General features: G+C 39.9%; 1 protein-coding gene across 1 annotated transcript in view; it reads left to right on the top strand.

The window, feature by feature from the left end:
- The window catches only part of LOC102838397 (neurexophilin-1-like), a 445,955-nt gene that overhangs the window by 112,253 nt on the left and 319,883 nt on the right, over positions 1 to 13,819 (top strand). The gene's annotated exons all lie outside the window — the stretch shown is intronic.

Here is a 13,819-nt window from a genome sequence, read left to right as displayed (position 1 = left end):
AGATTCAGAATGACTTTGCCACGTTGTTTGACTTAGCAGCATTTCCTGAAACCTTTCCTAACATTACAAATGGTATTTTGTTTTTAGCAATGAATATGCTTCAACTTAAAACACATTTAAACTAGTGGGTTCCAAGAAGATACAAGGAATAGACCACACAAAGAAGCAGTTATAGCACGGAACAAGCACATCCACTGCTTTTTTTGTTATGAAATTGAATTGCCAATATTCTGTCATTATAAATGGCAAAACAAAATTCCATTTTCTGTGCTTTCTTTTCTTTTCCCCCCCTACGTTTTCCCTTTCCATAATATGTGTATTGCATGAAACCCAGGTAGGGATGGAGGACATTGTAGTAGTAAAAGCAAGAAAAAAAAAAACATAAATAAGTTTATTGATTTTCACTAAAATAAAAGTATACACACATGTGCATATACATTTATAGTTACATTTTGGTTAATATGCATCTACATTTGAATTAACATATCAGTTAACGTGGGAAAACTTATAAGAAAATTATGATAAAAAAATTCAGTGTCGCATTACCAAATTTGTTATTTTTGTTAAGTGTTGTCGAGTCACTTCCTACCCTGTATAGGGTTTCCAAGGAGTGTCTGGTGAGTTTGAACTGTCAACCTTGCAGTTCAGATTGACCTTGCAGTCCACTGTTTATCCTACAGTCACACCTGGATTCCACATTACCATTTGTTGTTGCTCTTAGGTGCCACTGAGTCGGTACTGACTCATAGCAACTCTATGCACAGTAGAACAAAACACTGCCCGATCCTGGGCCAACCTCACTATTGTTGTCACGCTTGAGTCCATCAATGCTGCCGCTTGGCCAATCCATCTTGTTGGGGGTCTTCCTCTTTTTCTCTGACCCTCCACCTTACCAAATATGATATCCTTCTCCAGCTACTGGTCCCTCCTGACAATATGTCCAAAGTATGAGAGATGAAGTTTGGCCATCCTGGCCGTCAAGGAGCACTCTGGCTGCACTTCTTCCAATGTGGATCTGTTTGTTCTTTAGGCAGCCCATGGCACTTTCAATATTCTCCTCCAACACCATAACTCGAATGCATCAGTTATTCTACGATCTTCCTTATTTACTGTCCAGCTTTCACATGCATATGAGGTTACTGAAAATATCATGGCTTGGGTCAGGTGCACATTATCATTGTTGTTGTTGTTAAGTGTCATCGAGTCGATTCCGACCCATAGTGACCCTGTATAGGTTTTCCAAGGAGAAGCTGGTAAGCTTGACCCTCCAACTTTGCACTTCAAACAATTTTGCAGTCTGACACATTAACCCACAGCGCCACACCAGGACTCCATAGGTACAGATAAATGTACCAGTATTGCTCCCTAAATGCCTTCAAAATTATGCTCAACAGTAATCATGTATAAAGGATGATACAAAACATAGATTGTTTATTATATAAAAGAAATAGGAGTATAAACCCAAAGTTTCAAAAATGAAAAGTCTGGTGTGTAAAAGGTACTTGACCATGGTGTCATCCGACTCTGGACTAATCCCTCAATCTTTCACACTGACCTGGATGAGGCACTCAGAAAAGCCACTGTGGTGATCCATCCTCTCCTGCCCGTGGCTACACAACCCAAAAGAGTGTCATCTTTTTTTGCAAGTCAGTGACTTTTTTTCAGGCAATTCAACAATTTCTTTTTAAAGGGGGAAAAACAGCATTTGTTTTCCTTCAAAGGATTTTTGTTCTATGATTGTGATGACATGGTTTTTGGACTGCTCCCTGCAGGAGGAGAAGCCAGACAGAAGGCAGCTTTCTCTTAGTTGTGACAATTATAACAAAGTCATAAAACCCCAGGTAAATGGGAACTCTTTAAACATTTGCAGATATAAATCTGACACAGTAGGAAAGTGACTCAAAGGGAAGTGTTTATTGATCCATTTCCCCCCAAAGCTGTCAGTGACGAATGGACATCATCTAATTTAATAGGGACGGCTCCAAATCTGCAGGCTTGCAGGTACTCACTCTGGTTTTCCTTGGGTGGCTGTTTGATTATGACCAAGAATCCTAACCTTTCCAGGTATCACTTTCCCTATCTGTTAATAGGGATAACGGTGTCTCCTCTGAGTCTTTCAGTTCCTCTCATTTTTAAGACAGCTCAGGGGGAAATGTGCTCTTGGGTTGTATTGTATCAGAAACATATTTCTTGCCAGGTTTTGCCACTTCATTTTCTCTTCAGTGGGACCTTGTCCATCACTGCTGATTTCATTCTGTCTTAGAATACAAAGCAGTGAAGTGGGACGTTTCAAAGTTGTGGCATTCACATGTAGTTGATTGAGACAGCAGCCACAAGAAATTCTGACATCTTTGCCACTTTCATTTGTCTTGTAAATAGTACTTTTTCTGCAGCTAGAAAATGAGGCAAAGAACTATAGAAGAGGCAGAATTTGATCACATTAGATGTTTTCGGTTAATCTGCAAATTCAGTTCATCGGCAAAAATATTTTCTAAGGTGGTTTTAATGTATATTAAGCGATCTTCTATGTGGTGCTATGGGATATTGCACTGGACCACAGGGTTGGTTTAATCAGCAGGGTATGTAGTTCAAACCTACCAGCTGCTTCTCAGAAACCCTACACAGGGTCATTATGAGTTGGAACTGACTCACCGGCACTTAACAGCAACTAGAAATTGTGACAGAATTCCAAAGACATATATGATAATGAGTTCCTTGCATTTAAGGATTCTGAAAAACTCAGGTAAGCCAGCCACACTGTCAAACAACCACAGTGCATTTTAACTCCATTTTGTATCTCTGATGTAATGGTCTATTTAGGAGGCATGATGCAAACTCACTGTGGTAGAAACTGTTGGGACTTACCTATACCCAGTTCTCTGGAGCATGTGGCAATACTATGCTTTTCAGCCTCCTTGCAGTCAGATGGGGTCATGTGACTAGCTCTAGCCAATTACACATTGCCATTGTTGTCATTAGCTAGTGCTGAGTCAATTCCAACACATGGTAAGCCCATGTGTGTAGAGTAGAATTGTTCTGTATGGTTTTCAAGGCTGTGACCTTTTGGAAGAAGATTGCCAGGCCTATCTTCCAAGGCACCTTTAGAAATGTTTGAACCACCATGCTTTTGGCTAGTAGTAGAATCCTGAACCATTTGTGCTACCCAGAGATTTCAATGACACGTTAGTAGGTGTGAGGTATGTTACTTCTGAGGCATTGAAGTACTGGTCTGCTACCTCTATACTTTTCCTTGTCCAATCAAGGGGCATTGTTAAAGATCATATGTTGATGTGCATCATCACAAAATGAATGGGCTTCATGTGTGATAAACTCTTGAAAGGTTATACAATTAATATGTAGAGCTTTATTGGACAGCAAACATAATATCACTTATTTTGACTAATATGTTCATGGAATGTTAAGTGAAATTGTGAGAATTATATATCAGCAAAAGATACTGACACAGTGTCATCAATTGAATTGTGTCCTACAAAAATTTGTGTCCATTTGGCTAGAACGTGACTCCCAGCACTGTGTGGTAGTCTGCCAGCTTGTGATCTGATGTAATTATCCTTTATTTTGTGAATGGGGAAGGATTGCTGTGAGACATAGCTTGAATCACAGTCTTACAAGAGGGGGTGACTCAAGTCCTACCATTACTCAAGTCATACACTTGCTTGAGTCAGTCACACATTTGATCTTAAAAGAGATAAAATGAGTGAGAAGTCAGCAGAAAAGAGAGACCTCATTACCACCAAGAAAGAAGAATGGGGAATGGAGCATGTCCTTTGGACCCATAGTCTCTGAGCTCATGGACACAGATGACACTTAGAGATCTCAAAGGAATCCAGGATCTGAACACGTTGATATAAGACAAGGGCATTTACCACTAGCTGACAGAGAAAGAAAGCCTTTCCCTAAAGCTGGCCCCTTGAATTTGAACTTCTAGCCTCCTAAACTCTAAATGGATAAATTTCTGTTTGTCAAAGACACCCACTTGTGATACTTCTGTTCTAGTAGCACTAGATAACTAAGACACACAGTATTGTAGACCAGAAGTGTAAGATTAATCACTAAACGAGAGGTAAAGTCATCGTAGTCTCTCAGCTCAAGAGAAGATCAAAATCTTGTGAGCAGAAATTCTCAGAAGGATATGGGAAATTTAGATGTGTGAGGAACATAGGCAGAAGGAGAGATGTTCTCAAAAGAAGGATAATTTTATGAGCCGAGATTCTCCATGACTGCCCAGAAGAACCTTGGCTGTCATAGAGAAGAAAAGAAAATGGAAACAGACAGTCTTCTTACTTGAATGTTAGAACTATACACCCTTATGCATATTGGCTGCAGTTCCTTGGTGGTGCAAATGGTGAAGTGCTGAGCTACTAACTGAGAAGCTGGCAGTTTGAATACACCAATAGATGCCCCGAGCCCTGGTGTGGCTCTGTAAGATAAGCACTGGATTGGTAGCTGCAAGGACTGGCAGTTCAAATCCATCAGCCACTCTCAGAAACCTGATAAAGTTTGAGTCGACTCAGTAGCACACACAACAAAAATAACAACAATAAACAATGTAGGTGTCAATGAAGAAAGGCCTAGAAACCTTCTGAAAAATGACATGAATTGTAAATCCCATAGAGCACAGTTCTACTCGGACACACATAGGCTTGTCCTGACTTGAAATTGACTCAATGGCAACTAGTTTAGTTACTGTTGTTGATTAAGAGGGAGTTTTTCAAAATTTAAGGCTGCAATGCATTACTAATACTCAAGGTAGAGCATATCACAGTTTATTACTTGGAAGATAGCAAGACAAGCTGAAAGTGAACCAAGACAATAAGGACCTCTGGGTTTGGGAAGGCTATTTTTTGAAACTAATTATGTCATCATGATTCTAGTTCCATTCCTTGACTGGAAAGGTTTAGATTTCTAAAGATGCACATAGTTTTGACAGTACCAGCATACTTTCATTGTACAATATTTGGGCCTGTAAATAAAGTCAGCTTATGCATTTGAACATGATGGCTAATTATGCCACAACATACTTAATGTCCCATATAAAAGTGACCTAATTTTTTTATGCAATTAATATTTTATTTAGCGTATGTATTATTGCACTGGATGGCAAACCACAAGGTCAGCAGTGTAAACCCACAATCTGCTCCTCAGGGACCCTACAAGATGGCTCTGAGTCGGAACTGACTCTACAACACCAAACAACAACAACAATTGACTTTATATAGTCAGCCCGATTTGTAACCACTATGCTACCAGAGCTCCCGATAAGTCTCAGTAGAGCTCCCGATAAGTCTCAGTTAATGTCCTCTCAAGCACTTGCTCATTTTACCAGGGACAGTAAGTTTTGGAAAGGAGTGTACCAGGTAGGATACGAAGTGGTCAGTCTGCGAGTTCTGCTTTAGATACTCATCTTCCCTGTCTTCTTCATTGTACATATTTGGCAATTATTCTTTGCACAAATAAGGGGTCCTCTGAGAAATTTAGCACTGCATTCACTGCCTTAGAGAGACATTACAGAGGTGTCTCAGTAGAGGTAAGGCACAGGTAAATTTGTATTTTGCTTAAACCTCTTTTTAATTCTTATTCTTCTTTAATATCAGCTTTGGTACAATACTAATAATATCTCATCAGGAATTCTCAACATAATTTCCTAAAAGAAAGTGTATGAAATTTCCCTATAAGCTGAATTTTGGCCAGTATAACATCTAACAATCCCCTCCTTTCTGCCACTGGTAGAAGGGGGCAACCCATTCTGAGTGTAAGCTTCCTCTTATGCAGCGATTCTTATATTCACCTGACTGGAACCATTGCCCTGGGTGCAGTGTAATGGGCCTTTCTTTATATGGCCTTTCTAACCCTTTCTAAAGGAGCTCTGGTAGCATAGTGGTTATTAATTGTATTGCTAATCTCAAGGTCAGCAGTTCGAAACTACCAGTTGTTCTGCAGGAGAAAGATGAGGCTTTCTGTTCCTGTAAAGATTTACAGCCTTGGAAACCCTGTACAGGGTCGCTAGGAGTCGGAACCGACTCGACAGAACTTAACAACAACAAGAACCCTTTCTAACCTCTTAATGGAGTGCAGCTAGGGAGCACTGTGGCTCCATAGGATAAGCAATGGACTACTAACCAAAAAGTCAGCGATTTAAGCCCACCATCTGCGCCAAGAGAAAGATGAGACTTTCTGATCCTGCAACGATATAAAGCCTCAGACCCTATACAGGGTCTCTTCGAGTCGAAACTGACTTTGTGTCATGTAACAACGAGCCTGGTCTTGTAATTCTCCCCAAAAGGACTGGTTGGAGCACAATATTGCAAGTGATTGGTAGATTTACTATCTCCATAAGTTTACAAGTGATTGGTTTACAACTCACCCTATAGTTGACCTTCACTGGGATTGGCTGGGGGTTCCCAGCCCAGTCTGATCTTTACCTGTATCGGTTAGGGAGCCCATCTTGTAATTAAAGAATGCATGAGCTAGCCTACAAAAGCTCTAGAACATGACACTTTGGACCAGGATTCCTGATCTACTAGAGTCAGGTGGGAGCCCTGGGGCTCTGCTCCATGACCCTCCCAGACTGAGTAAACCTGCAACAGCTATAGAAGAATCAGCTGCAAAACACTAGGGGAGACAAGAAGACCCAGACAATGGAAGCAGAGTGTAAAGAATTCCAGCCAACAGCTGAGAGGAGAGACAAATAGTTGAGTCAGCCAAGTGATGTCCTTGAGTTTCCTGTTTGAAAGTTTCCTGATGGGTGAGAATGGACTGGTTTTAGGGATGGATTAGCAGGTCTCCTGTGAAATATAAGTGGCTCTCCTTTCAGAGGAAGAGGCCCTGTCTTGAACCCTGAGTATATCTTTGTTTCTGTTTATATCCTTCTCTGTAATTAAAATCGTTGTTGCAGTTATGATATTTTTATGAGTTCACTGCGGCTGTTCCAGTGAACATTGAATCTAATAAAGAGTGTCGTGTATAGGGGTGTGGTTGTAGGTGGCGGTGACCGCTAATGTCCAAAATGGTGGAAATGTTGGAATATGGGGATATATTTGGCCTCAGATTCATAGGAACCAGCTTGTACTGATTCTTATGGTCAGTATTAACATTTCAGTTAGATGCAAGAAAATTTTCCTATGACATTAGTCTATCTATATTTTTGTCACTTAATGTGTAGATACTAAAGAGTAGATACTTCTCTATGTGTTCCCAACTAGGCATCTCCACGTAACTTGTCTGTGCCAAGACGAGAAATGGATTTGTTAGATTAATCACAATTTTGGCATTTCCTCCAAATAGTTCGTTCATCCTTTAGGACCATACCTGTAATTGTTTGACAAACATTTTCCTATCCTTAAGAGGCCAATGTAAAGAGACTTACAGGGCAAAGGAATGCATGTAGCATGGCATACTTTTTAGTGGTAGAGAGCTAGGGAGAAGACTAAGCATGAAATGTGGGAATTGACTAGATGGATTTTGATCTACTATTAATGGTCCACGACATGCTAACTATTTCTAACTGATTGTTTGGTGAAAAGTGCATTGTCAAAGAGTTTCCTGGGGAAAAGGCTTCCCTCTGTAGACTATTTTCTTTGCTTTAGTCTTCACTTTGTAGCTGACAGAACTCACAAGAGTGGTTCTTTGACTCAGCTCCAAAAAGCACAGTAACTGATGCTTTGAATGTGAGAGGAGCTGTGGCGTGAAGGAGCAGTTTCATTTATAGAAAACAGAGACTAGATAAGGGAAAGGAATCAAAAGCTTCTATTCCAAAAGGTCCTTCCTTCCCTGAAGGGCGAGTTTGGAGGCCTGTGGAGGTGCTCACTAGCAGCAGCACAGGTTGTGCCCTTCTCCACAGTGTCTGGGCTGCCTGCTGTGGTCACAGCTCTGTGGGGAGCTGAAGCAGGCAGGGATGCCCCTGCAACTCAGGGCTGCAGGCTGGACAGATTTCAGGAGGATGTGGTGGGATTTAGCCATACCTTTGGACTGCAGAAACACATTTGTTTTTCCAACAGATTGCATCTCACAAGTAAACAACTTGCACAGCCGCATGATTTGTTTTAACATGAAATCCGCACAGAGAATGTGCAAGGCATGGGCCATATTGAATCTTCTTTGTTTTAAGACCCTTTGTCTGGAGTGATGCCTTATTTGCATGTGAAAAATATGTTCCTTTTTGCTGTGATCTCATCCCCCTCATTTTTCTTTCAAGAAATAGTTTCAGTTTACAACTGAGAATCATTAGGTTTTTGCTTTGTTGATGAATAGAGTGAATGGACTTAATGGAGGGAAGTTTACACATGCTTAATATTTTAAGTTTTATTTTTAAGTAGATATAACTAATTTTCTTATCCTATTTGGTATATAACACATATAATTAACTCTTTGGGGTACTTTTCCCGACCTTTGTAGTTTAATTATTTCATTCATTCAAAAAAAGATTAAAGCATGGTGGCTAGTCATGGGCATTATGCTTGGATTTGGGGATAAAATTAAGCAAAACCTTCTTCCTGCCAATGTACAACTTAGACTAGAAAAGGAGACTGAACATCAAGTTTTAAGCCATAATACAATATAAGTAAAAATATAGACACTTGTAAAGAACTACAGACAGGAAAATTATGAAGTATGCTTAGCAGAGGGTAGGAGTTGAACTTGGAGGGCTTCACAGAGGAGACAATGTGTGAATTGGACCTTGAAGAAAAAATAGAAATTTATGAGACAAAAGGATGTTTATTATTTTTCTATTGAGGCCGTAACAAATTAACACTAATTAATAATTTAGAACAAAACACATTCACTATCTCATGGTTTCTGTATATCAGAGGTCTAACACAATGTAAGGAACTCTGGTAGCATAGTGGTTACGAATCGGGCTACTAACCTCAAGGTCGGCAGTTCAAAACTACCAGCTGTTCCATGGGAGAAAGATGAGGCTTTCTGCTCCCGTAAAGATTTACAGCCTCAGAAACCCTGTGAATCGGAATTGACTCCATGGTACTCAACAACAACAACACCACAATGTAATTGGATTCTTTGTTTATGGCCTCAACAGACTAAAAATGAAGATATTAGCCAGGGCTGTAGTTCTGCTCTGAGATTTGGGTCCACTTTCTAGTTTATAGGTCGTTGGAAGAATTTAGTTGCTTGTAGGACTCAGATCCTTTTTCCTTGACATGTGGACATTTCACCTTCAAGCCAAGAATGGCACATCAAATCCTTCTCATTTTGGAATCTCTCTGTTGCATTTTTCTGACTTTCCTTTTCTGCTCTCAACTAGGAGAAAGTTGTGCTTTGAATTTCTATGTGATTATACTAGGCTCACCCAAATAACCTAATGTAGCTTCCCAATCTAAGGTTGCTAACTAATGAAATTAACTGCACATACAAAACCTATCGTAGTTGTTTTGACTCATGTTGTTGTTGTTGTTATGTGCCGTGGAGTTAGTTCCGACCCATAGCGACCCTGTACAGGGTTTCCGAGGTTGGAAATCTTTACGGGAGCAGAAAGCCTCATCTTTCTCCCGCAGAACAGCTGGTAGTTTCGAACTGCTGACTTGTGGCTCGCAGCCCGATTCGTGACTCATGGTGATCCCATATAATGTGGGACATTCAATGACTGTAATTTATAGAAATAGATCACCAGATTTGTCTTCTAAGGTGCTGATGGGAATTTGAATCACTAACCTTTAACAAGACCTTTAGGAACATGATAAATGGAAGAAATACAAAAATTGTCAAGGATTTAATTGAACTTGAATTAACAATTGAAGCCCATGGAAATAACATCCAAGAAATCATATGATATACATATATTTCATTGGACTAATCTGCTGCAAGACTTCTTTAAAATCTTAAATAGTCATTCTGATGACAAAGGTGCACCTGACCAAAACCATGCTATTTTCAATTGCTCATGAATGCAAAAGCTGGACTATGAATAAGGAAAACCAAAGAGGAATTGAATTATGGCATTGACAAAGAGTTTTAAATATATCATAGACTGCCAAAAGAATGAAACATTTCTGTTCTGGAAAATATACAGCCAGATTGTTCCTTAGCAATAAGGATGGTTAAGACACTGGCTTGCTTACTTTGAACATGTTGGCAGTAGCAGCCAATCCCTAGAGAAGAACATCATACTTGGTGAAATGAGGGTAAGTGAAAAGGAGGAAGACCTTCAATGAGATGCATTAATTAACACAATGACTGCAACAAGGGCTGAAACATACTTACTATTGTGAAGATGACACAATAATAAGACAGAAAAAAAAATTTCTTTCTTTTATATATTAGGATCTATGTGGAGTCTTGGAGTCCTGGTGTGGCGCTGTGGGTTACTGCACAGGACTGCAAAGTTGAGTTGAACCACAAGGTCAGTGGTCTAAGCTCATCAGCTGCTCTTCGAAAACCCTATATAGGGTTGGCATGGTTTGGGACTGACTCAATGGCACATAACAATAACAAAAATGGAGTTTTGGTGTAGAGCTGTGGGATAAGCACTGACCTGCTCACTACAAGATTGATCATTCAAACCCACCACCTGCTCCTGGGAAACCATACACAGGGTTACTAGTAGTCGGGACTGACTTGACGATACTTAACAATGACATGAGTTGGAGCTAATTCTACAGCACCTAACAACAAACATGACAACACCAGCAGCAGCAACAAAAACAACAATAACAATTATATATATACGAAGTTCCTTTTACCATAAGTAAGGTAACTTATCCACGTGTAAGAATAAGTTACCTTATCCATAAGTAAGGAAACTTATCCACAAGCATTTGTTGTTGTTAGGTGCCATCTAGTTGGTACCGACTTATAGCAACCCTACACACAACAGAATGAAACACTGCCTGATCCTGGGCCAACCTCACAATTGTTGCCACACTTGAGCCCATTGATGCTGTCACTTTGTCAATCCATCTTACCGGGTATCTTCCTATTTTTCTCTTACCCTCCACCTTACCAAATATGATATCCTTCTCCATCCACTGGTCCCTCCTGACAATATGTCCCATGTATGAGAGACGAAGTTTGGCCATCCTGGCCTCCAAGGAGCACTATGGCTGCATTTCTTCCAACACAGAGCTGTTGGTTCTTTTTGCCCATGGCAAAAGTGCCCATGGCACTTTCAATTCTCCTCCAATACCATAACTCAAAAGCATCAATTCCTCTACGGTTTTCCTTATTCACTGTCCAACTTTCACACGCATATGAGGTTACTGAAAATACCATGGCTTGGGTCAGGCGCACCTTAGTCCTCAAGCTGACATCTTTGCTCTTGAACACTGTAAAAAGTTCCTATGCAGCAGATTGCCTAATGCAGTATGTCATCTGATTTCTTGACTGCTGCTTCCATGAGTGTTGATAGTTGATCCAAGAAGAATGAAGTCTTTGACAACTTCAATCTGTTCTCCATTGATAAGAATGCTGTTTATTGGTCTAGTGGTGAGGATTTTTGTTTTCTTTACACTGAGATGCAATCTATACTGAAGGCTATGGTCTTCACTTTCAGCAAGCAAGGTTGTATCATCTGCATATCACAGGTTATTAATGAGTCTTCCTCCAATTCTGATGTCACGTTTTTCTTCATATAATCCAGCTTCTCAGATTATTTGCTTAACATGCAGGTTGAATAAATATGGTGAAAGAATAAAACCCTGTCACAAACCTTTCTGAATTTTAAACCAGTCAGTGTTCCCATGTTCTGTTTGAACAACTGCCTCTTGGTCCATGTACAGATTCCTCATGAGCACAATTAAGTGTTCTGTAATACTCATACTTCGCAATGTTATTCATAGCTTTTCATGATCCACACACTCGAAAGCCTTTGTGTAGTCAATAAAGCACAGGTAAATATTTTTCTAATATTCTCTGCTTTCAGCCAAGATCCATCAGACATCAGCAACGATATCCCTCATTCCACAGCCTCTTCTGAATCTGGCTTGAACCTCTGGAAGTTCTCTGTCAATGTATGCTTGCGGCTGTTTCTGTATTACCTTTAGTAAAACTTTACTGGCATGGGCTATCAAAGATATTGTCCAATGATTTCTGCATTCCGTTGGGCCATCTCTCTTTAGAATGGATAAAAACACGGATCTCTTCCCATCAGTCATCCAGACAGTTGTCTTCCAAATTTCTTGGCATAGATGAGTGAGTGCCTCCTGTGCTGCCTCACTTTTTCACTTTTTTGGAAGATTTAAATTTTTATTCCATCAATTCCTGGTGCCTTGTTCTTTGCCAATTCCTTTAATGCACCTTGGGCTTCCTCCTTCAATATCATTGGGTCTTTTTTTTTTTAATGTTTTACTGTGAATTATGTGATAGTGTACATGGGAGAACATTAGCTTTACGTTCATCCTATCGCATATCACTTCATTGCCATGGTTACAATCTCCTCCATGCATCATCAACCAACCAAAGGGTATACCCTGCAAGCTTTCCCTCTGTTCGTCATCACACAGCAGCCCCTCTCCCTCTCTGGGTCATTGGCATTTGATCATATACTACCTCTTGAAATGGTTGAACATCAACCATTTCCTTTTGGTACAGTGACTCTGCGTATTCCTTCCATCTTCTTTCAATAATTTGCCCAGAAATTCCTTCAATAACGAAAGTCGTGGCTTGAATTTTTTGTTCAGTTCCCCCAGCTTGAGAAATGCTGAGAGTGTTCTTTCTTTTTGATTTTCTGACTCCAGATCTTTTGCACATTTTGTTGTAATATTTGACTTTATGTTTTTGAGCTGACCTTTGAAATTTTCTGTTCAGCTCTTGTACCGCCTCATTTCTTCCATGTGCTTTAGCATCTCTATGCTGGAGAGCAAGTTTCATTGTCTCTTCTGACATCCATTTTGACCTTTTCCTTCTTTCTTGTCTTCTTAATAACTTTTTGCTTTCTTCATGTATGATGTTCTTGATGTCATACCACAACTCTTCTGGTCTTTGGTCTTTAGTGTTAAATGTATCAAATCTGTTCTTCAGATGATCTCTCAATTCAGGTGGGATATATTCAAGGTCATATTTTGGCTCTCGTGGACTTGTTTTCATTTTTGCCAGCTTCCGTTTGAATTTGCATATGAGAATTGATGGTCTGTTCCACAATCTGCCACTGGCCTTGTTTTGACTGATGATATAGAGCTTTTCCATCATCTCTTTCCGAAGATATTGTCAATTTGATTTCTATGTATTCCATCTGGTGAGGTCCACGTGTATAGTCCTCTCTTTTGCTGTCTAAAGAAGATATTTGAAAATGATCAAGTCATTGATTTTGCAAAATTCTATCATGCGATCTCCAGCATCATTTCTATTACCAAGGCCATATTTTCCAACTACTGAGCCTTTGTCTTTGTTCCAATCCTTTGCAATCACCAGTGATGATCAATATATCTTGATTGCATGTTTGATCAGCTTCACATTGAAGAAGTTGGTAAAATTCTTCTATTTCATCCTCACTGGCTTTAGTGGTTGGTGCATAAATTTGAATAATAGTGGTATTAACTGGGCTTTCCTATAGGCTCATGGATATTATCCTATCACAGACAGCGTTGTACCTCATGACTTATCTGGATATGTTCTTTTTGACAATGAATGCAACGCCATTCCTTTTCAATTTGTCATTCCCGGGATAGTAAACCATGTGGTTGTCAGATTCAAAATTTGCAATACCAGTCCATTTCAGGTCACTAATGCCTAAAATACTTCAGACATATTGTCAGGAGGGACCAGTCACTGGAGAAGTAAGTCATGTTTGGTAAGGTGAAGGGTCAGAGAAAAAGAGGAAGACCCCCAATGAGATGGATTGGCCAAG

Source organism: Chrysochloris asiatica, unplaced genomic scaffold, assembly GCF_000296735.1.
Source record: "Chrysochloris asiatica unplaced genomic scaffold, ChrAsi1.0 scaffold00010, whole genome shotgun sequence".
NCBI classification, from domain to species: Eukaryota; Metazoa; Chordata; class Mammalia; order Afrosoricida; family Chrysochloridae; genus Chrysochloris; species Chrysochloris asiatica.
This window is presented reverse-complemented; position numbering and strand designations above follow the sequence as displayed.